General features: G+C 43.0%; 1 protein-coding gene across 3 annotated transcripts in view; it reads left to right on the top strand.

Moving 5' to 3' along the window:
* Positions 1–27194, top strand: part of SEMA5B (semaphorin 5B) — a 283502-nt gene that overhangs the window by 85492 nt on the left and 170816 nt on the right. For all 3 annotated transcript variants that reach the window (XM_052792870.1, XM_052792869.1, XM_052792871.1), the window contains one exon: positions 3923–3974. The gene's annotated coding sequence lies outside the window, so the exon portion shown is untranslated. The remainder of the gene's footprint in view (positions 1–3922; positions 3975–27194) is intronic.

Genomic DNA, 27194 nt, shown 5'->3' with positions numbered 1-27194 from the left:
AATAATAAAGCTTACCTAAAGAGCTTAACATGGTTTGAGTAGTAAACCATGGCTTTGTGTCTCTGAACCTTGTTAGCTATACTGGCTGCCCTTAATTTCAGTGTGTAACTGTGCCTGGCCACCTCCCTTACACTGGGGGACTGCAAGAGATATTAGTAGCTGTTCTTCTGTATCTTTTTTTCCTCTTTCACAGCAGCCCCTGCTATGTAAGCAAGCAGCAGGCTTGGGAAAGCGGTGCTAGGCTGGGTGTCCACCACTGGACTGTTTAGGAGACAGGTTAATTTGGAAGGAGAAGACATTGGCATTGTTACTGTATCTTCTTGGGGGTTTACATCATAACCCAAATAACGTATACCACCTTTTTTTCCACTTGATGTTAAAACCCCACAACTCTATGTTTCACTATTACCAAGAAGAATCCCAAGAAAAGCTGCTAAACTCAAACTTTTTGGCTCAGCCTTAATTCCTTGCACACACCCATAGCTGTAGGGGCTTTAAATAGAGCTTTGAATCATCATGAAATTCAGAGAATTAGGCTGGGCTAGAGGGAAGGGCAGCAGGGTTTGTGGCAGTTTGGGATCAGTTTGCAGTGCAGATGTGCATGTCCTGAGGGACCCTGGGTGAGGTGTTTGATCCATCTGCTGTGCTGGGTTTTTTATAGCTTGCAAAAGGGCAATAATGTCTCCCGCCTTAGACTGAGGATGAAGAAAGGATAAAACCCATGAATAAAGAGAAGACATTCAGATCCTGTGGTGGCTCTGGTACAGCTCCACCTCTGCTACAGCAGTCACTGGGCTTTTTATCTGCAGTGCTCAAAGATTTTTTCAAAAATGGTTGTGAGCATTTTTATAGTCTTCTTGTGCATGGTCAGAGGAAGGCAATGTGGCTTGCCCAGGGTTGGGGAGCAGTCAGTGACAAGGTGGCAGTCATGCCCCTGCCAGCAGATCCCACTTAGCAGAGCTCAGCTGGCAGCTCTGGAGATGCAAGCATAGTCTTGGGGAGAGCGAAAGTGACTGCTTTCTCCTGCTCTGCAAAGGTTGTGAGCCAGCTATTGTACTAGTCCCACAGGTTCCTTGCCTCAGGATGGGCAGTTTATTCTTTTAATTTTGGAATTCCCTGCCTTTGGCTAAGACAGCATGGGTTTGGAGGTCTGTGTGGAGGGGGAAGTTTGACTGTTACACTATGCTACTTATATTATTCTGCTTCCTTTTAATTGATGACAGCACTATGGAGGTACTACCAGGCTGGGGATTTTCCTGGCTCTGACTGGGAACAGTCTACAGGTCTGGTTCTTTCAACCTCAACAGGAGCTCTGAGCATCCTGTTCATATTAAAATTAATGTGAAAGGAACTTCCAGAGTCCTGAAAGATGAAGACAATCCCATCTGTCTACCTGCAGCTTTAATGGAGAGATAGGAAAGGTTTCATGCTGTAACCTGAGAGGAATTCAAACATCTGAGAAATAACTTCAGGAGAAGGCCCAGTTTCTTGCAGATCAAAGGGTGAGTTTAGGGAATCCTCTATTCTCTGATGAGAAGGGAGCTATTATGTTTAGAGAGTTAGGCAGTTTGCAGACTAAAAGTCCTTTCGGTGATCAAACCTGAGAGTTTGCGCTGACCAAAGTGGCTTACTTTTTAGAAAAGACTACCTGTCCTGGAGGTTTGAGCTAACAGATGCATCTTATTTTCTTACAACCTGGTATGCTGGGCTCTGAACTGCCTCCTGGGATGTCACCAAAAAAGCATTTCCACTGTTATCATTTTAAAGAGCAAGAGTCAACTGGCAGTGAAGGCTGAGTCCTTTCGTGGGGTGCTCTGTCACCCTTGGGTTCCCTTGGGTTTCCCACCTTTGGGATTCAGCCCTGGCAGACCAGCTGCAGAAATTTTCGCATCTTCGTCCCTTTCCTATGATTTCTTCCACAAGGGAAGACTGATAGGAGAAGGAAGGAAATGTGAGAGTGTGTATGCATGTTAGTCTTAAAATGTTGAAAGAAGGCACTGTGAGAGCATTTTCAGGGTTATGGAAATGTGATGAATGAGGCTTCTTGTAGAAAACAATTGCTTCAGTCCTCTCAGTGAACTGGGTGACTGGTTCCTCTGTTGCTGCAGTTCATTTTTTTCAGATGTTGCTACATTTATTATGACTTTTTCTTTATTCTTTTTTATTTTCCCTTTTCTCTCCCTTTCCCCTTTCCCTTTTCTCCTTTCCTGTTTCCCCTTTCCCTTTTTCTTTGCCATTTTATTTTCCTTTTCCTTCTTTTTCTTTTCCTTCTTTTCCTTCTTTTTCTTCTTTCCCTTCTTTCCCTTTCCCTTTTTTTCCCCTTTCCCTTTCCCTTTCCCTTTTCCTTTTTCTTTTCCTTTTCCTGATTCACACTATTTAGAAGCCATTGTTCAAGGAAGAATTACCAGGATGGTGAGAGGTCTGCCTATGGCTAAGGTCTGATGGCCTGTCTTCGAGTGTGGCACCTTAACCCATGAGAGCCCTCTGGCATGATATAGGGTTTCAGCAGACCAGATTTTAGTTTCTCTGGAAAAAACATTTTGTCTTTTTAGTATCTCCATTCCTTGTCTGTGATGTAGAGTTAGCAGCATGTGCTCTTTCTCAGGAGTGCGGTGAGGAAAAACCCATCTGGTTTGTGAATGCTCAGATATTGCTCTAATGGAAGCCATATAAATAACTAGATAAATAATTTCAGTGAGATCATCTGTCGAGCATAGGTAGCAGGGTCAGAATGTCTTCACACTGAATCAGTTCTTACTGGCTGAGTGGGATTTGTGCTCACAAGCCATTGTGCAGAAGCGTCCTCTGATTTTTGCTGTTTCTGTCTTTTCCCTTCCTAAACTTTTAGCTCCTTGATCTCTTGCTGGTAAGCTCCATGGAGCAGAGACTACCATGGCCAATGTCTGCACTGTGCTTAGCACAAAGAATTCAGGCATAGGGTAGGCTTTGGGGTGCTGCCGTAATACGAAGCTAAATGATAAATTATTAGAAAATAATCTAGTATTTGTTATAATTTGTTACAAGTTTTGCCTCTTTACTTCCATCAGGTTGTGGTGGAATTGGGGGTTTTGGATAAGACAGAAGGGTGAAAATATTGAAAATAACCTTTGAGGTGTGGGTTTCTTGAGCAGCTTTGTTCATTCTGTGCTTTGCTTTGGGATCAGTACCCTTGGTGTTTCAAAGAGGGGGGATATGGGCTCACAGCTAGTGTGCTAGCTGTCTGCCCTCCCAGGCTTGCTGTGAGACCTGGGGCAAATTATGTAGGCTGTGTTCACATGTCTTCATCTGGCTGCAGCTTCTGGATTGACTTGAACAGTTTAAATAAGTCTTTACCAACCTGTATCTGACTGCATTTGGGAGTTCTGCTGAACAGAATGGAGGGTGCAATGAACTCCGGCAGGGGTGAATGATGAAGCAGAGTGATGGGTGGTGGGGACAGGAATGTCCCCAAGCAGGGCACTGCAGTGAGGAATAAGATGTGTGTTCACAGCCTACATTTCTCACTGGTGCAAATCTCCCACTTGGAAACTGGGACAAGAGCGATTCCTTGTCTCTTCCATGAGGATGAAGCATTCAGGATTGTGAAAAGTTCAGGCAGCGCTGCACAATTTCTAAGTTAGATTGACTGTGTTAAAATATTTATTGTTCTACAAACATTTGCTGCTAGCAAATCTGTAGGCTAGGATTTTTGCAGGAGGCAAATATGAAGAAAATGACTGCAACTGAAGCAAATTTTGAAGCAACCTTCAGATGAGCATTAAGGAAAATTTTTACAATGCTTTGTGGTTAAACTTAAATAATCTGTTCTTTACATTTTGCTTCCAAAACAATGTAAAAATTTGATGTTAAATTCTCTTCCCCATCGGATAGAAGATGTAGTTAGACATATCCACTGAAGACTCTTTTTCTGATGTTTCCACAGGATTTTCCCTGGAACGTGACTTCGAATATGACACTTCAGTAATGCAGAGGCTGTAAGTAAATAATATAGTGTTTGCAACCCTTCTTTAACAGCCATGTTTACAGTCTTTCCAGAGCTTTGCTAGAACTCATCTTCACTAGGCTCTACCGTGTAAAGAGCTTGCAAGGAAGTGACTGAAAGATGACATGGTTCTAAAGTGGATCGTGCCATTTTAGACACTTTGCTTTATCAGCTTCTTGTTTCATTTAAGAACTCCAATAATGGTTGCTTAATCTGCAGGAGAAAAGCCCAAGACATCTGTCAGTATTGCAGGAAATGCCACGAGCAGACTAAAAAAAATACCTCATTAGCGTAGATGAGCAGTGAATAAAATGCAGTGATACATTACCAAAAGCTGGCATGCAGTTGGTTCCCAGGAACAGAACAAAGGCCAAGAACCTTATTTTGCTTGTGATACCACTAATTAAAAAGGCCTACTAGAAGCTGAATAAATGAACCTGAGGGGCTGCTGACCTGGTCATGTATTTGTTGGCCTTTGGTAACTTGGTGTCAGAGTTGGGTATCCGAGGAGTCTTATCACAGAGGCAAGCTTTCGTGCAATTCCTGGTTGTGAATGCTTGACAAAGATAAAATTTTCATCTCTTTCTCAACTTTTCCCATTTTTTTCTAAGGTGAATTAGTGAGCTGATAGTTTTGGTAGCTCTTTTCTGAATTCTGCATTGTTTTTCCTAATCAATTCTCTCAGATCTGCTCAATCTCCATTTAATTCAGTCAGCTACTCAACATCCAAACCTTCTGTAATAAAGAGAGTGCTAATTTTTCCTTTTATTTCAATTGTAGTTGATGGCTTTTGTCAGGTATTATCATATAACTCAATCATCCACCATTGGAATTTGTAATGTAATCAATAAAGGAGGCCATTTTTCTCAATGAGATCAAAAGACAAAGAGCTCAAGGAAAACGCACGGTAAAAAGAAGGTGAAAAACAAAAAAGGGTGATAGGAACTGTGGTTTGCACTTAATAGCTACACACCCTGGTGGCTGTATCTGCCTGGCAAGTTGCAAGCAAAAGAGATACGGCTATTTTAGAATTAATGAATCTAATGATTGCACCTATTCACTCATCTTGCAAAATCTAGAGGGAAAGTCATGGATGTTACTTTAATTGCTATGACAAGTACTTTGTATCAATTCCACCACACTGAATGGTGTTAGCAACCCTGTACATGAGCAGTAGTGTTTACACTAGCAGTTTGCTATCAAGAGGGACACCAGGAAATGAAACTCTGTGCTGTGTGAGATCCTCCAACCCCTCTGTTCACATGCCTTTGTTGCATTGCTGTTGCTTTAGACAAGGGTAGAGGAGGGAGTAGCCACAGCATCAGGCCACTCTTGATGTGCTTGCTGAATGGCTCAAGGCTTTGAAGCACAGGGATCTCCCTGGCCTCAGTAAAAGGTGGCTGCTGCCTGTGTACCTGCCCTGTCCCCTGCCTCTGTGTTTGCTTCCACTGCTTCTGTTGCCCCAGAGGAGGGGGTGGTACTGCACTGGCTTGGCACGATGAGGGAATGGCTACTCACTACTAGCAGTGAGAGCTCTCTTGGTTTCATGCCCTGGCCAATTTGAGAAGTGCAATGTCTGGAAGAACATCTCTGCCAGTTCTGCTGCAGAAGTGAATTTTGTCCCAAGGTTGAAGGTTTATTTTGCTCTCAGCCTCTGGAACGCAACATGCCTTTTTCACACTGCCAAGCAGCTTTGAGCAAGGCCTGGGAGGGAGATTGAATGCCCCACTGGAGACGTACTTGTGCTGGGTCACAGCTGGGAATCTTTCCTTGGCTCCTTAATTTCAGAGGGAGATTGCCTGGACAGGTCTCAATATCAGGCCTCTGAAGAGTCAGTCATGGTTTTGCTGATAAATTGCTGATAAGTATTATGGTCTCAACTTGGCAAGGTTCACAGAGCTCAAGATGAAAGGTATCAAAATTATTCATTCAGAAAATGTTAAGATTTAAAATTACAGTAAATCATTCGGTCTTTAAGGGACATCAAAACACTGATTTGCTTATGTCCCTCCCAAAGCCCTGTTGCTAGTGCTGTAGCCACATTTTCTGCAAATGAAATGTTGAGCCAACCATTGAAACATGCACCTTGGGGGATTTTTAGAACATGATTTTTAATTGAAGCAGACACATTTGTAAAGAAAGGCTTAAGAATACAACATTTTGGGGAATTTTTAACATGCAATGTGTGGCATTTGTCCCGAAGATTTTAGTATTCCCCTTGAGTGCTACTCCAGACTCAGTAAACAGGTATTTAGAGAGTCTTTAGGTGCTTATTTTCAACCTGGGTTGACAAACTTTTCCTGTGGTAAGCACATAATTTCATAAGACAATAAGACAATCAGCTGATGAACTCTACGGTGAATAATATTTAAAAAAACCCACCCCAAACACTCTACAGCAGAAGCTACCACTTAATTGTGACAGAGACTTACCTCAAGGTTTGTTAAGTGTTGAACATCGTGAATTGAAGAATGCCTGGACAAGTGCTGCATTGGGCTTGGTCCTAATTTCTCAGCAATTCTGCCTTTTTGCAGCCCTCTTGAATTCAAGTCCTGCTCCTGTTTCGCACAGCTGTACCAGAAAGTTTTGGACAAGGAATGTGTGAAGTGTGCCAATCAGACGGCTACAAAATCTACAAAACTGCAGCTGGCCAACTTCTGACAAATCAATCCCTCTGCCCTTGGAAAATACCATAGAAGCCTTTTCTTGTATGAGCAATATTGTAAATATTGGTTCGTCTTTTTTTCATAAACCTATGTTTAAGTCTATTCTCCAACTTTTCAACAGTGCCAGAGAATTACCAAACATGCACCACACGATTGCTTATGATCTCTGGTTCCTTCTGGTGCACACCAAATAATGTCATCAAAGTCAGTGCCATTCTGTCTGTCGTGTTTGGCCAAATATAAGAGCAGAATTTCTCCCACTGAGTACCTTAATGTGCTGTATTTGAAGATTGACTTTTTGGAGCAACCAGAGTTTGACTGGCCAAAGCAATCAGTGTGTTGCCTAGCCAGGCAGCCTAGGGAACTGTCGTGGTTTAACCCCAGCCAGCAACTAAACACCACGCAGCCGCTCACTCACTCCCCCCCACTCAGTGGGATGGGGGAGAAAATCGGGAAAAGAAGCAAAACCCGTGGGTTGAGATAAGAACGGTTTAATAGAACAGAAAAGAAGAAACTAATAATGATAATGATAACACTAATAAAATTACAACAGCAATAATGAAAGGATTGGAATGTACAAATGATGCACAGTGCAATTGCTCACCACCCGCCGACCGACACCCAGCCAGTCTCCGAGCGGTGAATCCCTGCCCCCCCCCACTTCCCCGTTCCTAAACTGGATGGGACGTCACATGGTATGGAATACACCGTTGGCCACTTTGGGTCAGGTGCCCTGGCTGTGTCCTGTGCCAACTTCTTGTGCCCCTCCAGCTTTCTCACTGGCTGGGCATGAGAAGCTGAAAAATCCTTGACATTAGTCTAAACACTACTGAGCAACAACTGAAAACATCAGTGTTATCAACATTCTTCGCATACTGAACTCAAAACATAGCACTGTACCAGCTACTAGGAAGACAGTTAACTCTATCCCAGCTGAAACCAGGACAGGAACCCAACTGTAAGAAGTGAAAAGCTTCTAATGAGAACTGAGGTTGAAAGCATTTCTCGGGGTTGATTTAGCACTCAAGAACTCAGTGCTTTGTGGAATTGGAGCATCCTCAGAAATAAGCAATGGCACATGCAGACTGCCCCTCTGTCCTTCCCACAATAATGACTTCCTCTTTCACCTAAAAAAAGAGAAAATAAGTAATTATGCTTTAGTCCCACTTTTCGGTGGTATTTTGCACAAAATGCCTCCCACAGAGCAGAATAACTGGGGGGTTGAGAGCCGTGCATGTGTATAGTATGCCCAAAAATATTTACATATATGTTCATTATTTTTTTCCCCGTAATATCCCTTGCTTTTAAGCCGCTAAAACATTTTGAAACACTTGGATTGGCTCTTCTGTCCTGCTCCCAGCACCAAATCGCCCATTTTAGTGATTCCATGCAGATTAGGGATTTGGGAAAAAGAGAACATTGCAGCCACTTTCAGCTCATCTCTTAAAGGACATTGAGTTTTGCTTCCACTGTTTTTGAATTCAACAGGCTGCAGAAGGACTGGATGTCATTTAGCTATTAAAGATTTTTGTTTTCCTGATCATTGTGAAGTAGCATCATTAACACAGGCAAATTACCATGCTTCACTGTGCTGTATCCATGGTACATTAGAGGCCCTTTCCCATTGGTAAAGCTGAGTCTATTCTTCTGTAAAATGAGGGGCCCATTGGCAGTTCTTTGGCAAGTGAGACAGAGGGACTATTTAATGAGAAGAAGAGTGGTCTAATAAGGGGGAAAAAGTTGAACATGACAAGTGCAGGGAAAGATAGCAGAAGGCTGATTTATAAATCACTGCATAATTGGGCCAAAATATTCATCTGTTTTCACAGGGCCAGGGAAGAAGGGGGCTGCAGTTTGGGGGTAAATGAGTAACATGATTTTTCCAAAGTACATTTTAGAAAAGTCAAGCACTCTATTCCATTTCTCTTCCCCATACCAAGTGCTGTGCTTTCAGACTAATGGAAACTGGTTTGTATTGCTTAATTTTCTTCTTTGAAATGGCATATTGGCTTTTGGTGAAGAAATTGGACTTATGCTTGAATACGTCTGGATTTTACAAATAGGTTTTTAGTTTAATAAGATGAAACCAATTAACCAGAAAAGTCATTGCCAATGGATTTTACAAGTACATAAAAATATATTGCTTTTTCTTGAAGCATTTCATCACCCTTTTAAATGTTCCCTTTTCTTTCCTTTGCCACCAGTGACAAAGCACTGTGATGAATTTATCCCCTCATGCCTTTTCCTGAAGACATTGATCTCTGGCCCTGATCATGTATGTGTATGTGGGGGGCTGTATGTATGTGCGTATGCATCTATTTATTTCTGTCTCACTTTGCCCTTGGTGGTGTTCAGTGCATTTAACTTGTGGCCTGAGAAAAAACAGAGCACACAAGCTATAAGAAGGTGTTCTTAAAAGATGACTTGAAGTGGCACAGGACCCAAGGGCTAATGAGCAATCTCTCAAAACCAGGTGTTAATGCAACTGCTGAAACATTTGGTGTAGCAGCGACGTTGAGGAAGGCAGTAGCACCTGATTGTTATGCCACTGCATCCCTGGGAGAGGAAACATCTCCTGGAAGCTCTTCTGTGGTCCCTCATTATGCCAGCTTTGCCTTGCAAGTGAAGGTAGGGACAGGGACAGGGACACATTGTCCTGCAGCAGCATGGAGGTCTGTGGAAATGAGGTCTGGTCTCTGCCTGCCTGTCTCTGAATGGTATTGCTCATTTAACCACCTTTAGCGATATTTTACTTCCACTCTGAATAATTAAATTGGAGGGAATTTCAATATGAGGCCCTACCAGCCTCCTCTACCCCTAAATTTCCATCAACTGTCTGCCTGCGAGAGGGCTGGGTGACACACAGGACATGGGTGCATGCTGAGGAACTACAGGATTTCTCCTTCCATTACCTCAGCCTTCCCCATTCCCTCATAGCCTTGCCTTCCGCTTAAATTGGAAAGGATATTAACTTCAATGAGCATGTGGGGCGGTAACCCAGGCAGGCATCGCCTTGGGATGACATGGTTTTCCCTGCTCTGATCAGCTTGGTGTAAACTGAAGCAAAAAGAGTCTGCTTTGATCCCTAATAACTTTGCTAGTTTGCTTTAGTTACCAGCCGATACAGAGATGACTAAAGTGTGGTACTTTGGGGTAAAACAGGGTGTCTGTCCAAGTACATGGCATATGACACACAAAATTAGCTGTTGCAGACACCTCTGTTCATACCAGCTTTGCCCAATCCTTCAAGAAAACAACTGTATCATCTGAAAGAATAACAAACACTAAATTTTGGTAACAGGAAAAGCTTTAATTCTCTTCTTCCGTAAGCAATGGGAGTGTCCTGCAGGGCAGTGCCCTTTTTGCATCCTTGCTTCCATTTAGCAGTGGTTCTCACATTTTAAAAATAAGTCTAGATATTTTACCATCAGCCTGACATCATTACTAACGCTCTGCATATTTACCATTTACTGGTGATCTAGTTGAAGGAAATGATTACATGGAGGGCTTTAAAGGAGATTCACCCCTTTCAATGGGGTGTGAACTTCAACACAAACCGAACACTGCTTCAAGTCCTCCTGGATTTGTGAAACTCTCTCAGTTAGCCACACCAAGTTGTGAATGATGCTGCCCTTTCAAAAAGCCAGGACAGCCGAACACCTCCTTCCAGTAGCTGTGGTGTGAGCAGCATGTGCTGGTTTACATCCAAGCTCTTCCATTGCTTATTTAATTCTCACTTTTTTTTGGCCTTTGTTGAATTCCTAGGCTGTCACTCATATTAAAATGACCTTGTTCCTCCAGGGAAACCTCCCCCCATTCAAACAAATGCTACCAACACCAAATAACCGCTTTGTGGTATCCAGTTTTGTCCTGCATTTGTTTTAAAGCTTCCCAGGAACCCTTGGCTACTTCGCGCAAACTGTTAACTTGAGGGTAATAATTTTGTCTGGGTTTTGTCACAGAAATTCAATTAAGGAGGATTATGAACACAGTTGTAGGCCTGTTTCATTTACAGTTGCAAATGAAACCCAGGCCACACACTGATCGTTTATATAGGAAAGGAGATGCTGTGTAGTTTTGAGTGGCTGAATTACCTGCATGTTCCTTTGTGTGGCTTCAGTTATTGCAGAAGGGAGGGGAGGGAGACTTGCAAAATGAATAAAGGACTGACGGAAAGGCGGGAAGGAAATAACCAAGGGAAAAACTACCCCCACTGCTTTTCCCTAGGAGGCACACTTCCCGTCTACACATAATAAACTCCACGGGGAATTTCTTCCTCCTTAGAAAACATATCCCGAAGGGCAAGAGTGAGTAGTCCTTTATTTATTTATTTATGGTTGACAAAGAGCAATATTCTGTTTTCGTGGCCTTGGTTTGGCTCCAAGTCCCAGAGCCACCAGGGGCAAGGCATACGGTTTCACTTTTTTTCAGGTTTTATTTCTGGGCCATGCAAGCCAACTTTTTTATTCCTTTTTTCTCTTTCCAAGTTTTTCTGTAAGCGGCTGAATTCCCCAGGTAGGAAAGGGGAGAGGAGGGGGAAGGGAGGAGAGGACCTTTACCAGATTGGAGCAAAATGATAGCTGCTGCAGAGGCTGGCTCCTGGTGGAAGTAGCGTGTTTGGAGAAAATGAAAGAAGAAGGGATTTTGTTTATTTTGTGGGATGCCTTTTTTATGCCTTTTATGAAGGGCAAAACAAAGGCAAAACTTGCCTTGATGTCCTCTGATGAAATGTCTGTGTTTGTAAAGGAGCAATATATCTCAGCTTTGCTTTGCAACAATAAACTTTGGAATTACTTTGCACCACTCTGGAGATATGTGAAAGGCATGGCACTTGGTCATCTCTTCTTCCTTATACAGGCTTTGTCCCACAGCTTTGGGCTCTGTCCTCTAACCCTTTGGCTGGGAAATCCCACACTGATTTCCCTGGGGTGTTGCCTGCCTGAGGATATGGAGGATGTGGCCTCCTATTACTAATAAGGCTTAGCTCTCACCTACTAAATTTTATTCATAAGGAGTTATCACCATTTTGCAGGTGGGGAAGAGAGAGGTAGCCAAAGGTGGAAACACAGCCCCAGTTGAGTCAAGAACAGGAACAGTCCCAGTCTGTTCCCTGTCATAAGTATCTCCTGCTAGCGAGCGCTGGAGTGTCTGCTAAGGGATCTACACCATGCATCACCTTTGATTAAAGCTCTCCTCAAGTATACTCTATTTAACTTGTTTTCCTCTTGATTTTTATTTTCTTTCTGATTCTTCAGTTCCAGGAAGGGTTTTACTGTCCTTACTGTGGTTTCAACTACGTGCCCAAAAGGCTTACTGGATTCTTCACCAGATAAGGGGAAATAAGCTCTTTTGTTTCTAGCTTTAGATCAGATACTGTTTCCATACATCTCTTTGTATAGAGCCTTGACACTGTTGAAGACTGAAAAAGAAGCAGGCAGCTTATTAACTCTCAAAAACTTCAGCGAAATTCACTGGAAGTGATGCAGTGAAGTGTGAACAATATCTACTTTTGCTCCACATCCAGGGCAACTCATCCTGTGGTGAGGGGCTGTTACAGTGATTTATATTTCTCAGTTGTTTTGTGGTGGAGTTGTCTTGTGTCAGATTAAACTTGTTGTGAGAGCTTGTTGTTGAGGCAAAACCCGGATAAAAAAAACCAAAAGGCCTTATGTAAAGGACGATCTGTGAGTCTCTTGCTTTTGGGGCATCTTTTCTGAAGAAGTTGGGACAACTGAATTCAGTGCCCTCAGCATCTTGCAGTCCGGATGAACATGACTTTGGAGCAGGTATTACGGCTAGATGGACTTGAGTTTGAATAACCTTGCAAAAGTCAGTGGGTTCATGTTGACACAAAAACAGTGGAGGAGAAAAGGAGGAGAATCAAGATTTTGCATAACTATCAGGTTATTTTGTTACAACTGGTTGAGGTGACATATCATAATCCAGTTTTGTTGTGTAGTGGAGGAAGGAGATGAGCATCTCCAGGGTGTGACTCATCAGAAGGGCGTTCCCACAGGTGACAAAAGCCGACCTTTGGGCATGCTGATCTCCTCCTGCTGACATACCAACTGCCTTGCTGCCTAGCCTAGACCAGCTTTCAGGTGAATAAAGTAGGGTGAGATGAATCTCTGCCTACGTTTCAATCACATGTTTTATATTTGGTAAAACATATAAAATTAGCCCTTTTTTAGCATCCTCTCAATCTGTAGATAGTAAAGTTAGATCCTTAGCCAGCATAAATGAGCTAAACTTAAGTGCTGAAGAGCTGATTTTGATGGAGTAACTTCTGCTTTGCTCCAGTTCAAGCAGAGTCAAATCTCTGTGGAGTTTTTGGGGGGTTGTTCCAGTAGTACCCCTAAGCTTAGTGCCTAATGTCAGCAAAGGGCTGCATGGTATGTAAGGTATACATGATTTCATATGATGCCTTATGTTTTGCATAAAGTGCTTTTAGATTCATGACATCTGGCAGCACTGGCCTCTCAAAGTGTAGCAGAGAAATAATCCTTTCAAATCAGCTCTGATGGCGAGTGAAATGTTTTTCACTAGCCTAGTTTAAAAATCATATCAGAGTCTTTCCCTCCTGTGGCTGCTAACTGGTTTAGCACAAACAATGCACACCAGCAGTAGCCATTTTAGCAGTTTCCCTGGAACTTGCTGTACATTTTTCATTCTTTTCTTTCTTTCTTTTTTTTTTCTTTGAACAAGCTTTTTTTACACAGAAGGAAAAGTGTGTAGTTGAATCATAAAGCTAGACAAAGTATTGTAAGCCTGTGTTGGATTGAGGTCCTTTTCAGCCAAATAATGACTTTTTCTACTTATAATGGAAGAATTGAAAGAGATGTGGGAAAGTAAGACTGAAGCACACTCAGGAGCCTATATTTCAGTAACGAGGAGGAGGCTGACCATTAATATGGGAATTAATAACCCTCCAAAGCCACCTCTTTTGAGCAGCTGCAGTAGGAACTGGCAGTGCAGAATGCACAGACTAATTCTCTTTCAGAGCAGCTAAAATTAAATGTTTGTTACAGCTTTATGTACGTACACTCTCAGTGGGGGCCGTTTTCCTTCCCTTTAGGCAAACTCGGAAGGGGAAGAACATTTAACAGCCTTGAACCACCCAGTCTGTGTGCCATATGTATGTACCACTGAGCCATGCCTGGGTTGTCAGTGCTTAGACTTCCTGAAAGGTGGAATCTGGGCTGGTTGCTAGCAATCCATGTCGTTAGAGGCACCAGAGCAAAATGTTAATATTGATCAGAAAGGGAAGGTTTGCAATTGTAAGCAAACGGAGAAGATCCATCATGTGTTTTCACAGATGATAAAAGGCTGACAGTGGCAGTCTGCTTATCAAATAACTAGATTTATTGAAATAGCCTGTGCTCTCATTAAATAGTTTTCTTTTTATGTTTTCATTTTATTTCATCTTACTGAAGGTGTCTGGGTTTTTTTCCAAACCTACTATTACTGCCATGGCAAACTGGCTAATTTAGATAATTTCTTCTGTTAATGCTTAAAAGAAGCATGGACTGCAGTGTTCTCTTCTCGCTGACGTAGTGGGACCTCAGCGCAAAGCCAGTCCCTGTCATGAAATCTGAGCTTCCTGGAAAATTATAAAATCAATGTAATAATTACAAGTTTGTTCCATGCAAGATGATAGTGCTAGGGGAAGTGTGGCTACACATTTCATTTAGCATAAGCCTAATGCCCTCTGCTATGCACAGAAAACAGGGTAGGATCGATCATTTTTAATCACTAGAGAGGAATAAAATGCAGAAACAAAAATGTTGCTAGCATGATATGACATCCCTGTGCTGAAGGGACTGTTCCTTTCATGGCTCAGCGAGGTACCTCATTTTGTGTTTTTGTTCCCAGGGGAACAAGCTGCTGCTTTCCTCCTTTTCTGAAAAAGTTTGTAAGATGAGAAGTGGAATATTAATAATTGAAAATGCAAGCTGTGGTAATGCCATTTGCATAAGGTTGTTTCTTGACCCATGGAGGATATTCACTGTTTGTTGGAGAAAAGATCAGCAGAGGAACTGTGGGAGCCTGATGGATCTAAAAGGCTACCTGGCAATAAACATGTTTCTCAAATGAATCTTAATGTGGTTCCCAAGTCTGGAGTTCTCTATTTATAGCCTGCCCTTTTTCCTGGAGGACCTGTGATACTATCAAGAGAATCAATTCCCCCCAGCACTGGGTGTGGTGGCAGTAAGTAGGCATTAGAATGGAGAGAAGGTTTTTCAACAAAGGACATGGAGACAAATCCTTCCTCCTGCAGAATTTGCTTTGTGAAGTTTAACAGTCCCAGTGACCTTCACTGGGAAAGTCCTCCTCCAAAGACATTTTAACGGTGAACTGCATGGAGTTCACCTGTCTGCTGCAGCAGGGGTTAAGACTGAGTTGACTCTGCTGATATTTTAACCTATAGTTTCAGGAATTGTGGTGGGGTTTTCTTTGGGCTTTTGGGGGATTTCTTTGTTAAGCCAGGTGCTTATGCTGCAGAGCCATCCTTCCATGCTGTTTTGAATGCTAGCGGTACCGAAACATTACTCATAAAGTGCACACACTGTTACGATTCCTGACTTTAACTCTTAGCATATTTATAGGCCTCATTTCCATTTTTTGTGGTCTCATTAATGGAACAGCAATAATAAATTGAAATGTTAATAGGCGATCATTTCACCAACAGCAGAAGGTATTAACGAACTTGATAAGATAGTTGAAAGGAAAATAACTTTTTAGTAGTGTAATTTTTTTTAACCATAGCCCCGATTGTCTCCTTCCAAACATGTGTAATTGGGGCAGTTTTGAAATTATGAACATAATTTCATAGGGACTTTTTTTTTAATCAGCTTCCTGGATGCCTTGCATGGGAGATGGGCCATCTGCAGAAATTCCAGTGGGGGCAGCCAGTCTGGAAGTTGAAGCATGAGCAGACTTTGCTGTAGTCATGGCGGTAATGATAGAAACCCAGAAAGCACCTTTTCTCTATGATGTGAGTGAATGACCTTCATTAACATGGTGTGAAAAAGTGGTCCTCCCTGTATGAAGTGGGCAGTTCACATCCTGTTGTGAAGCACTTGGAGACAGTGTTCAGATATGGTCTCATATAGGAGTTAAATTCCGCAACAGACAAGGGAATTGTACTTACAGTCACAGATTTGTGGAAGGACCCTGAGAAGTCTCTTGGCGGCACTGTATCTCACTTTTCCCACTGGTAAAGTGGAGGGCTTTGAGTTAATGGAACACAGTAGGATTTTCAGGCTTGGTCAGTTAATATCTGTGGCGAGTTAGTATCTTCTGAGGGAGAGATGGTACACTGTGGGGCAATCCTCAGCTGGAAGTAAACAGTACCAGATGCTACCCAGGACCTTTCCCAGTGCTATACCTTGTTGAAGACCTCTGTGCTGGAGTTAGTAACAGCTGTAAGGACATTTCTATATGCATGTTTAGAAATTGAAGGCTAAAATTTGTAATAAATTTGCAGTAAATTTGCATTCTGGCCCCTGGTACAGAGCACCTGTTCGAGTCTTTTGCTGCTTAGCTCTAGAAAGTTTGTTCCCAGTGAGTTTTCATCTCTCTGAGCGCATGCATTAATGCTTTTTGGACTTTGCTTACCCACAAATATAGTATAAAAGTTTGAAGTGGATTGGTTTTCACCACGCTTCTTTCTTTCTTTTTGTTAAACCGTAAGCTTAAAAGTACTAGAGTGGGTCAAGAACTGCATGTTTGAACTGGTTGTTTCCTGCAAGAGAACAGAGATTGGCATTTAAACGTGCCAATCATCTCATAATCAGTAACCTAGAAACTTAATGTAGTCTTGTGAGTACAAGTATATGCAATTTTTTGACAAAATAGAAAAAAAAATTTCAAATGAGGGATGTGATTGGTCTAATTCTCTCTTCTTTTGTAGATATCATTAATCTGCAAATTACTTCTGTGCGGTGCCGTTGTCTTGCTTCCATGCAGGCAAACTGCATGAGCATATGTCCACTGAGCTAAGCACAGGATGAGCAAGTACATATGGATGTGGACAGATAAATGCCAATGCAGGGACATTTGAAACAGGCAAAAAAAAGAAAAAAAAAAAAGAGAGAGATTATCTGTCTAGCCTTATTGGCAAATAATCAGAAAAGTGACTGGAAGTATTGTATTGCATTTTTTCTTGCTTAGGGCTTGATCCAAAACTCACCAAAATGAGTGGGAAACTTTCCACGATGTGCTTGAGCTTTGGGCTGGGACATCTGATCCACACTTACTCTTTCTCTGTCTCACTGGCAAAGCAAACTTAAATCTGCTGTGGCTGTAATGACTCTTCAACATATAGAGAGGAAAACAGTTGCTTTGAGTAAGATGACATGGATATGGATGTGGATATCACCCAAGCACATGGCGTGGGGTTATGTGTTCAATAAGGTGTCATTTTTAGATATACGAGTGACCTTAAAATGCTTATACCAGTTTGCTGCATCATTGTCTTTTAAACTTGTTACTCTTGAGCTTCAGTTCAGTTGTATTTAATTTTCCCTTGGTTTTTTTATGTCTTATAAAGTTCAGTGTGTGCAGATTTGGTTTGGGGATGGAGGTGGTGCACAGCTGGTGGAGTGGAGGAGCAGGGAGGGAGCAGATCTTTTTAAAGCAGCTAAACTTGTAGCCAAAAAAGATACTGCATTTATAATGTTCCCATTCTTCTCAATACTTAACAAGAAAAATGATTGTGTGTGTGTGACGTGAATATTCAGCAAAGAGCTTTGGTAGCTGACCGCTCTCTTTTCACAGCCATCCAACCGCACACACATTCCTAGGGGATTACCTCACTGCCAGCGCTCCTCAAAGTGTGGGATACGCCGAAGCCGACCAACTGCAAAGCTCCTTTCTGCTCACTGCGGTGCTGATTTTAGGCAATGACCTTTAAAACCACAAACCTAACCCTACATCTACCTCCAAAAAGATTTTTATCTGCTAGCTAAGTGGGAGAGATCTGGGAGTGGAAATAGGGTAGAGTCTATAGGTTACATGTTGAAATTCCTCTCCAAGCTTTCTACTCCTCTTTGGCTCTAAACACTCAATAACTTGCCAGCCAGAGAATGTTTGTCCCTTCCTTCTCTCTCTCTTTTTTGTGTTCTTCCCTTGTTTTGCATATTCTGACAACACTGTTTACTTCAGCCTGCAGCTCCCACTGCTTTGTGTGCTTTCTCCCCATCTCACAATTGCACAAATAAATCACTGAGGAAAATTTGCATTTGATGGAAATTTTTAGGTGATATTAAGTTTTATGGGTGGAATATAATGTGTGTGAGTTAGCTTAATTAAACTGAATTTTCATTTGTGACACAGAGGTCTTTATCTGTACAAGGCTATTTTTGTCTCTCATCTTTTTTGCTATTAAACATGCCAGCGGATTTGAAAACCTGAGGATGACAGGTCTCAGAAAGTATCATCTCTCTTGTATCAAAATATCTGCTTATGCCAAGCGGAGCAAATCGGCATCATCACAGAGCTGAACAGTTAATTTGTGCCAGGAATTTCTGAATGCCAGGCGGTCAGAGTCCGGGGCCCATATGTGTTGTAGCACCCTCTAGTCGCTCCGTTGGTAACTTGCCTTACTCTAGAGGAGAGATAAAGTCTGGCAAAATAATTTAGATCAAGTGAAAGTTGATTAAAAGTTTGTCCAGAGTTTCTGTGCCCTGATATACTGCATAGGTTGAAAGCAGCTTCCTTCCCCCTCCCAAACAGTAGCGTGTGCCCCGGAGCCCTGCTGGATTTGGCTTTGGTGAGCGCAAGGTTTCTCTTGCCCCGCTGCTTGTCCTGCTGCCACGGCAAAGCTTGCGGATGGGGCACGGTTCACCATTGAGATTGCTGGGCCTGCGAACACATGCTGCCTGTTCTGCCGCCCGGGTTGAGGTCGTAACACCTGCAAAGCCGTGGGGAGCACATGGGAAATTCGTCTCATTGGCTGCTGCAGCTTTGTTTCAGAGAGATGAGGAACCACCCTCCCAATTCCCATTTTCATCCCGCTCTTAAATACCTGAATTGAAGGAAAGGGCAGAAATACCATTATAACCTGGGTCACCCACCTAACTAGAGCATGTTTAATGCATACCACGGGCCAGGAACTCGGTCTGTGATATTTCTCCCTCCATGAGCATCAGGATGGGCTGTAAGCCTCCTGCAGGATCCCCAGATCAGGCCTCCCAGAGCGCAGGTACTTGGGAGGGCTCCATATGAGTTCTGACTTTTTGACTGTTTCTCTGGAACAAGACTGGCAAATTATAGCTTGAGATTGTCACACTGATTAATACTGATAATGCTGGTGCAGCTCCCCAAAGTGCATGAAGCACTGATGAAAGTGCTAGTTTCAATTTATTTATTTTTCAGGCCAAAGATTTCCACATTTGCACAACTTCCTTCACTGCCATTTTGCATGCAAAGGGCCTGCGTGCCCCTGAGACTGATACCGCATCTGCTTCTCTGCGAAGACAAAGATAAACTGGTTCATGGTGTGTTGTTATTTCGCTTGCTCTTCAGCATAAGAACAAGCAATAAGAATGCATTTAAGATGTTAATGAAATTAATGAAAGCCAGATCTTGGAAACAGCTGAGATTGTTGACTGTCTCAGGCAGATTTGTACTTCATTTTAATTACAGATGAGCCAGAACCAAAACCCTGATTAGAATTGCTCCAGATTTTGGATCCACATCTCTCAGCATTGCAGTTTGGACCAGTTTCCAGCGTTTAATTCTCTTCCCGTTTTATTTTTCCTTCTGGTTTTACTCCAGGTGTTTTAATGTTTTCATTTTGTTTTTGTGAAAGACTGGCCTCAGTGACGGACATGAGACCTGCTGCCACAAGTCCCACTGGGGCTGCAGAGGCATAATTTGGTAGCAGGATGTGCTGATACACACTGGGGGGAGCATGTACTAGGCTGTGGGTTGATAAACATTTCTGTGCCATCTACGCAGGCACGTGGCTGCCCCTACTGGCATTCTGGCAGCTCAATAAAATATGGTCCTTGGGAAGACCTCCTTTGGTTAAATGGCAAATGTCTTTCTCTCTGGCCTGAAACGGCCGTCACTCTTGACCAGACCCCAGCCGCCAATCTGACTAATGGTTTGTTACTGTGCCTTTGCCCGTAACGCCAGAAGACCCCATCGACGGTGCGGTGTTCTCAGTTTGCACATATATCAATTCCATCGCAGAATTTATACTTTGATTAAAAAGAAAAGCCTCTTGGAGACAGTGTATTAATAATGAACAAATTCCTTTTTATGTCTCCTGGATATAAGGGGACCTGAAGCCTCTCCCTGGGGAGAGACAATGGTCTGAACAGCCCAGTTAGAAATCTCAGAGGCAGCAAGCACACGGAAAAGGCTGGTTTATTATCTTTGTTCTTTTGTTGCTATACTCAAATCCCAGGAACAGTGTTACTTTGGGCCATAGATATTGTGCTGTGCCTTTTTAGGGTAGGTTGAGAAAAACACCTGATCATAATGGCTTTAAAAACAGTGATAAAAGAGGGAGAGGAAAAAATAATTTACATTAAATGCTACAGTGCTTCATTTACACAATATAATAAAAAGCAAATTTTGTGATTCAAGTAATGATTGCAGGTTATTAAACTAGGTTTTAAAGACTTTATAAATGAAAAGCTTTTAATATGTGATGAACATGGATGATAGTGTGCTTGAAAATAGAATCTTTATTAAGTTTGACACATTTGTTCTCCACCCACCCACTTCCCTGCTACTTTACTTGGTCCCTGGATCACTATCGCAAAAATGCGCCAGTGAGACAAAGCTTTAGCTGGGAAACTACATGGGAAAGCACCACCTTCCATGGCTGCCGGGGCCTGGAGAACATGACATTTTGGGCAGAGGCTGTAGCACCATGGATTCCTGCTGATTGGAGCAGGGGTCGTGGGGCAGCTAAAGCAGGTGGGGCTCCGCTTCCGGAGCCAAATTCGTCGCTGGATGGTTTCCATCTACGTGTGTAAGAGATCTCTCCTACACTGATCGTTGAAAGATTAAGCAGAGAGTTCACTGAGATGTGAAAGTTGCTCTCCCTGGACAGCCGTTCAGTTAGAAAATTGGCAGCTGGTGATGCTAGCAAGTGTCGGGGTTGATGGGCAGAGCTGAGCTGTGCTTCATTAGGGCCTGATTCAGAGCATATTGGCATCAGTGGGTGCCTTCTCACTGGCTTGAAGGATCTGGCCTGGGCAGTGGTGGTGACAAACTTTGACTGCTTCTTTATCTTTTGGAGGGTTAGTTCTGACTGTCATCAGATTGGGACTTTCTGACCTGGAAGGGAAGTGGAAGAGGGAGAGGCAGAGCTGTGCTGCTGAGCCATGCAGCAGATGGTAGAGCCTTCCTTCTCTCAACCGGTACTAAACTGATGCTGGTGTAAGGGAAACTGTTCCCACAGGTACTGCCTTTTGATTAGATATCTGAGAGTCATAAAAAACTTCCCATAATGAGGGTGAGCATATCAGACAGCCCTGCCCAACTGCAGTTTTGGATAACTTAATTTTACCTGCTCAACTTGCCTCCTCGTTTCAGTGGAATATTCTGCTCTATTTTGCTAAATTATTAAAGACTGATGAGGTTTCCAACCTAGAAGTGGCTGCATTTCAGTGATGGATGAGTTGATTCTTGTGTGGATATAGTAATCAAGGCATTTTTAAGCATCTTCGGCATGAAAGGCACAATATAAATGTGAAATATTATTTTGTGCCATGCAGCTGCTCAAATCTGAAATACACATTATGTCTCGGTAATATAGACAGTGCTTAAGACTGTTAAATTAAACTATTAAAGCCTATAGAAAAAACAGAGATGACAGAGTGCAAATTAAATCTGAATTATCGTTAAATTGCTGTGCCAGTAGTTTTCAAACTCATTCATAGTGACCTGGAAGAGAGCAGGGGGAGTGGAATGACATTCACATCTCCTAATTGGAGTCATTATCTGTACTTTGTTATCATGCTGCCCACAACAAGGGCATGGCTGGGACAGCGGTGACTTGGGTAGGGCAGAAGGATGCCTGTGGACCACAGGAGATACATAGGGATGTAGTGAATGTCCTGCCATCTTCCTGATTTAAAGCCAGGACATGGTCATGCAGTCACTTTGTCAGATAGATAGTTTTTAAAGGCGATAAATGACTGCAGGCTCTTTTCCGTGCAGGGCAACTGAGGTGGGAAAAGGGGGATTGGTACATGGCTGGGTTGTGCTTGTGAGAAATGTCGGTGTCCCAGGGACATGCCAGTCCTTCCTCCTCTCTTCTCTCCCCTGCTAACAGCCCAGGCTCAGTGGGGGGCCTCGCTCGACCAGGAGCTTGTAATAATTCCAGCTATGGGCCTTCAAGGAATATCAGGTGGAAAAGGAGTTTTTTAGCTCCTCTAAATGATCTGCCTGCCAAAACGTGAGCACATCTGACAGTATGTTCTCAGGTGCTTTGTCCAGTTCATTTATATGCAGTTGCAAGTGATGAAATTTTCAGAGCTTCCATTGGAAGTTTATCCCTGCCCCATTCTCTAATAAACACTCCACAGTGCATTTTAAAATTAAGATTTCGCCTTTGTTTTCCTCATGTCATTACTCATGATAGTATCTCTGTGTACCTCTAAAAAATCCCTTTCCATCCTTAATCTTTACAAGCACTTGCACGCATGTGGGTATCTGTTTATTGTAAGTCAACCTCATGCCAATCCATCAGTTTGCCTCTTGGAGCATTTTATGACAGCAGAAAGTGATTAATTTTCAAAGCAGACACAACCTTTAATCTGCAGAAAAGGAAACAAACTTTCCCCTGCTCCTTTGCTGATTGAATCTGGAAATGAATGAATGATACCCGACTCAAATGTGTTTCTAAAATAGTTTTCATTAAATATAATTGGTCAGTGCTGATCATCAAAAGTGTCTTGAAGATTGGCCTATATATATATATGGTACTAAAGTCAGAATGAGCTCAGTGATCGATATTCATCCAACATCTTAATCTGCTCAACAGTATTAAATGGATTTTCCCAATGTCCCCGCAAAGCGAGGAAATAATGTAACTCTTGAGCAGGAATATTAAAGCAGAGAGGATAAATGTGATGTCCAAAGCAATGCCGAGCAGCTCCTGACTTGTATCTTTGTACCTGTCATCCTGCTGTTTGTCATCATCAACCGATGCAGTTACAGCTGGGGAAAACTCCCTAGGATGGCCAAGAAAAGCCGGGGTTTGGCAAAATTGGAGGAACCACCTCAATGTGGCTTCCTCTGTATGTGCTTTTGTAGACCTAGATCTCTCAGCTGCTCATCACCAGTGGCTGAACTGGGATTAAACCCGAGCGCACACACGGCCTTAGTTCTGAGTATAGTTTGTCTGTTTTCTGAGTGGTTTATTAGCTGCTGGGCTCCAGTACAAACGGTGGGGACACAGATCCCTGTCCTTAAGTCCATCCTTTGCTATACTGCTAAAATACATTTCCTGCTTCCAGCATGGGGCTGAACCTTGGTCCATGGGAAGCTAAACTCAAATATGCAAGTCATTTTACATACTGCTGCACTATAAAAATCATAATAATTTTATATACATATACAGTTAGCTCAGTAATGGCTAGAGATCTGTGTTTCTCCCTAGACTTACTGTAGGAAATCTTTTCAATTTCCCCGCTGCAAAACGAGAGGGTAACTAACAGTGTATTTAATTTAGTTATTTAAGGCCAAGTCTGCTACGGGACATTTGTCTGTGGCTATGACTTCTGGAGAGATTTGAATGAATGACCAAGAAGAATCTGAATCATCCAGTCATGCAAATTAAACTATTTCAATAATATGAGGGCTACTTTTCCTGATCCATAGTAATTGATGAGGCTCATTATATGTTAATATCACTCCTTTTTTTTTAATCTTACATGTAATTTGCTACAGTGTTTCAATGTGAAGGTATTATTAAGATTCAGATGGCAATTTCATTCTAGACTGCTCTCTACAGTTGCTTAAATAAAAATTAGCGCTTGGGATGCTATTTTCTCTAGAGGCAGAAAAAAATATTCTTTTTGATACTTCAGATATAAATCCATTCAGCCACTGCTGAGTTTTCTAATTGTGAAAAAATGCAAAGTACTACCTCTTCCAGGCAAGCACTGCTTCTCTTCCCCCTCTGTGGTTCAGTGCCCCTGCTGAAGGTCTTGTGTTCACTGTAGCAGCTGGGGCTCAGTTCCTAAGTGCACAAACCCTCTGACTTTCATGTTGGCTGTGACCAGTGACCAGTTCCACCATCTGTATGCTAACGTTAATTATCAGTGTGCACGGCGCCTGTGGGTACAGCAGCCAGCCACTCCAAGATCTGCACGATGAAGCTATTGGTGCACACTTCCTGGTGAGAACCTTCATGAAATTTCATTGAAATTTTGCCAGGCTTTAAGGGTTTATGTGGGGCTTAAACTGGGCAAAAAGCCTTGGTGGTGAGGGCAGGAAAGGCACATTGCGTGTCCGTGTGCTTGTGTGTGTGTCATCGCTTTGCGCTGATCCTCTTCTTTACGACCAGGCTCTGGCTGTATGTGGGATTTGATGACTGCCTACCAGTTGACTACACACATGAGCTTACGCCGGGGATGCAGCTCACTGTTGACAGAAACGCTTTGGAACGTAGCGTATGAAAAGAGCAAAACGAAATGTTTCTGTAATATCATGCGAGGAAAGACAAATGTGGGCGTACATGAAAACATCCAGGCGAGCCTGCCGACACAGGCAGGGGGGAAGACGGGAGTTTCTGTGCTTTTGTAAAGCAAGTGAAATAGTCACCACCTGGTAGTGGGAATTTCTGAAGTGGATGGCAAAATCTCATCTTTTTTTTTATAGCAACCATTTTTTGGAAGAGATTGTTTTGTCGCTATTTCGTTTAGGCTGACATCAGGTGCTTTATGAACCCCATTTCAGAGGTTTTCTTTGCTGGCTGCTTGAAGAGACCTGGCCTATGTGTCCAGAGCACAAACCTTGTGCTGGTGTGAACTGCAGCTGCCTGGCAGTGGTGTTGCTTGGCAGGGTAGACCAGGTCGTTTCTATACCTGAAGGGATATGTGCATTTTACAGTGCTCTTGGTGCGAGGCCCCATGGGGGTTCATAGGCTGTAACATACAGAAATTGTCCCACCAAAGCAATGCAGCTGCCCCAGGGGTAGAAGAAGAGCGGAAGAGGGGAGGCTGCCTGTGGCAGGGGCTGCAGCCACTATGTGGGCAGGGGGCAAAATCCCACCTCCACCCTGCTGCTGGAGTGGACCTGACGATGTGAGAACACCTTTTTCAGTGAGATAAATGCTGGGGGGTCTGTAAGAGCCAGAGTGATCATCAGCCTGCAGTGCAGTGGGGAGCACTGTGCAAAATCACTGAGTGGCTTTCTGCCTCAGTTTCCCCTCCTGTAAATTGGAGGAGATCTTTCCCAAAAATGCTGTAAAAATTATTACGTTACAGTGATGCCGTGGTGTGAGGGACCATGTGAATCCTTCAGAGAGACAGTTTTCTGTCTGACAGCTGCTTTAAAGATGTAGAAAGAAATGCAAAGATTTGGCTTCACTTTGCACCATGTGGGAAAGCAGGATGTGTCTTTCAAAAAGGAATTTATCACAGCGTTGTAGTTTTGAAGGACTGCAAGTGGTGTGGGTCCTATTCTCCCCTGGTGTAACTGCAGCTCCTGGGCCTGGCTCACACAATAGCGAGGGTTTGGGGTTGCCCGTCCATGCAGGTAGCTGCAGTGGGAGCGTGCTGTCTCTGTGCCATGTGTTGTACCATAACATGAGTTTTGGAATCTGGCCTGTTTTTAATAAATTGTACCTTTTCCTCAACTGCTTCCTGTCTAAATACTGTGCACTAACCCAAAAATGAGCAACCATCACAGCAGCTGTCAGTGGATTTTTGTATGTTCTCAGCAAAGACCCTCTGAGGAATTTCCTTATTAAACAGCCAAGCTATCAAAAGTGCCTTTTCCTGCCAAAAAGGGCAAAAAGCAGAGAGAATTGAATGAATGTTCAGTGAAATTCTGTTGCAGTTTAACGAGACTGGGCCTTGGAAGGAGATGTCTCCTGGCTGGTGCCTGTTGCGAAGAGAGTCAAAAATAATATGCTAGAGTCTTGAGCATAAAACCTTTATCATCTTTGCTTTGACCCTTTCGGGGTATACCGGTACTTTGACATATTGCTGATGGATACTGTCAGCCCTGGAGCTGAGCTGGGCTGGGGGGTGTTTGTAGGGCATCACGTGCAGTGAAATCGTGGCTACCCCTGGACAAACTCTAATCTGGGAGGCTGGGGAGTGTTGTTTCAGCCTTCAGTGCATTTCAGACTTGATCTTCAGGAGGGAAAGTACTGACCTCAGTTGTAAGAAAACAAGTTTAACACCAGGTGTGTCTGTAACTTTTGGTGATTGAGTAGAATGCACCAGGACTCTCCAGCCTGGAAAAGAGATGGACCAAGTGGGCATGTGGTGGAGATCCAGCAGACAGGAGAGGGCATGGAAGCAGGCAAGGAAGGGGGAAAGCGGAAGGATGTGGCTTCAGACACCTGGAAGTCACTGTTTTGCTTGCTGTGTTGTTTTATGGCTAATTCTAAAGGAGCATTGGTTAGATAATTGCTGTTGGAGGGAAACTGTGAGAAGATCAGGGCCAGGGGTGATAGTGGAGGAATTGGCCTAGAAAAGCATTAGGACAAGGCTTGATAGAAGCAGTACCTGCATTTTTGCAAAGAAGGAAGCAAAATGATCTGATTTGAAACAGAGGGTGATGTTAAAGAGAAATACCGTGTCTGAGAGACAGATGAACTGATCACATGAATTAAGACTATTCATTTCAGCGGTAGCACAGAAATGTGCTGTCTGCTTTTATTCCATCTCAACCTGGTTTTGGCCATTTTTATTCTGAGTCACTGCTGGAGAGTGTCCTTTAATGCTGCCCTCCGGTACAGAATTCAGGAGCAGGGCTCTTTTCCAGATCTAAGTCCTTCTATTATCTTATTTCTTTCCCAAGGGAGCAAAATTGATTCCCAATAAAGCAGCTGGTTGATTTTTAAGATTCTATTGCTTGCCTATTTGTTTGATCTTTTGGTTTTCCATTTAACAGGTTGCTTCCTCTGTCCCGCCTCTAAATGACTTTCATCCAGTCTGTGGGCACAGACTGCAGCTCCACATCCTGGCTATTGCACGCTGCACCCCTTCTCCAGTGCTTCCCACCACATTGTTGGATATGAAGGCTAATGAAAAGTGTTGTTTCTCCTTGTCCTTCAGTGGATTTGATTTTTATTCATTTTGTCCATGTCTGTCAGGACTGGATGAGTGGAAAGGAAGGGGGAGTCACCAAAGCTCTTTTGTCACAGACCCTGAGCACACTCTGCTTCACTCTCCCCTTACTCCCCAGAATAAATTACCACTTTTTTTCATACCCTTGCATTTTCTTTAAGTTTGGTTTTTTCCCTCCCATCATAGCCTTTAATCCTTGTTGCCTCGACTCCTTCTTTTGGCACTGAGAGATCCTCAGCTTTGAGGCATTTCCTATTTTAGTGAATATGTTTG

The sequence above is a fragment of the Harpia harpyja genome, chromosome 7, assembly GCF_026419915.1.
Source record: "Harpia harpyja isolate bHarHar1 chromosome 7, bHarHar1 primary haplotype, whole genome shotgun sequence".
NCBI lineage: Eukaryota > Metazoa > Chordata > Aves > Accipitriformes > Accipitridae > Harpia > Harpia harpyja.
The sequence above is the reverse complement of the archived record's forward strand: the minus strand, read 5'-3'. Positions and strand labels throughout refer to the sequence as shown.